Raw genomic sequence first — 2,092 nt, 5'->3', positions numbered from 1 at the left:
TTAAAAGGGACAGTTGACTATTGCTTAACTTACACTGGATACCCTGATGCCATTGAAGGGTATAGTGACGCCAATTGGGTCACAGATTCCAACAGTGTAAAGTCAACATCTGGGTATGTATTTCTTTTTGGTGGTGCTGCTGTATCCTGGAAATCATGTAAGCAAACAGTAATTGCCAGGAGCACCATGGAATCTGAATTGATTGCACTTGATACTACTTGCTCAGAAGCCGAATGGTTAAAAGATCTTATCTCTGAACTTCCTTTGGTCCCTAAACCTTTTCCTCCAATTTCCATTCATTCTGATTCTAGATCTACCATAGAGCTTCTAAAGCAAGTACATGTAAATAAAAAACTCAACAGACATATTCAAATAAGATATAAGTCTGTACAACGCCTGTTAGGCAAAGTTGTGATCTTGGATTTTGTAAAGTCTGAGAAAAATATTGCTGACCCTTTGACTAAGGGATTATCCAGGAGTGTAGTCCTGGATTCATCGAGGGAGATGGGGTTAAGTCCATTAAAGAGGTCACTGACAGTGGGAACCCAACCCTTATTTGGAGACGTTGTCCCAATGTCGGTTCAATGTGGTAGAAACAAGCTGGACTAGTGATACTCGGGTGGAGCATCGACCCATATATATATTCATATATCATTATGTAGTGTGAGCTACTACCCCTTCTCTATGATGACGATGCTCCTATGATACAGCTGGTTAGGCTGAGTTTTACTCTTAATAAGTCCAACGCATGTATTATTGGGGGGTATTAAATAAACAGCTGTAGTACCCTTTGAGGACTTACCTACGTGAGAGGAATCGTGATGGCCGCGGTTGGGGGGGCTGGACTAAACTAACCCCTAGAAACTCTCATGAGTCGGTTATTGTGAGCATGGCCTTTTAACGCTCAACCCGCTTTGCTCAATAGATGAAGTGTATTGTGTGTGTTTTTGTCAATACCTGATTCAAGGGCCCTAATTCAAGGCTTAGTCCATTATGTCCCTCAGGTGGCGACAAACTCACTAAGGAAAGGTTCAAAGCCGGAAGCTACCTTTCCCGAATTCACGATACAAAAGGTTGCCCAACCTATATATATATATATATATATATGTTTTACTAATTGTTTTGTCAATATTGCCTTTTGGGGGGGACTGTTAGCATTTTCTTAAGGAAAAGGCAATTGTGAATAGTCCCACATTGGAAGTTGAAGAGAAGTTCAAGTGGTTTATAATGGTTCACTTCCTAATGGGCTTTGAGTAATGTTTTGGGCCTACTAGTGTTTGTGCTCTTTCTCCACACACGCGCGCGCGCACGCACGCCACGCCTCGCCTCGCCACGACACGACGCGCGCGCCACGCCACGCCGCACCGCACTCGGGTTTTGCTTCTCCAGCTTTTATTTTTTTTTGTAACGACAGCATTTATTATGTAACGGCAGCATTTATTATGTAACGGCAGCGTGATTTACGCCCAACGGACGAGGAGATTCAGCATCGGTTACTGGTTCATGAGGCTATATAAGGAGGCAGAGTTCATTCGGAAAAACACACAGAAATTCACAAAGAATTTCATAGCTCCCTCTTCCTCCTTCTGCTACTCTTAGTACTGAAAGATTTTCGGCTACATATTTTGAGGATTATTTTTGGGCAATCATCTTCATCTGAGCAGAAGCTCTGCTACTCGCGCCCGAGTAGAGAGGCCGGCCGTTTCCGGGGGGCTTTTACCGCTAGGGGGGAGGATCAACTACGCCAGGGCGACAGGCGGGGCCTCTATCTTCTAGGGCAGTGTATCACGACTGCACCCCGTTCAGGCCTGTTTTTTCATAACTCATTTATTTTCAGTTAAACTAATATTGTTTATTTTGACAGCAATTAATACATTGCAACACCCAGCGAGAGAAAATTTTACAATTATTCTTGAGGATTTTTCATATTTTTGAATCTTTTAAAATCAACTCATTATCAATCATCTCAAATGTATCTCTCTTAATGTTAGTAACCAAACAATTATTGAACCAATCATCACTTATTTTATTGCACAATCGACTCCTCAATATTTTTATACCTGGAGATTTTTTTTTTGTCCTTTTTTGATTC

This window comes from Asparagus officinalis, chromosome 9 (genome assembly GCF_001876935.1).
Source record: "Asparagus officinalis chromosome 9, Aspof.V1, whole genome shotgun sequence".
Taxonomy (NCBI): domain Eukaryota; kingdom Viridiplantae; phylum Streptophyta; class Magnoliopsida; order Asparagales; family Asparagaceae; genus Asparagus; species Asparagus officinalis.
The sequence above is the reverse complement of the archived record's forward strand: the minus strand, read 5'-3'. Positions refer to the sequence as shown.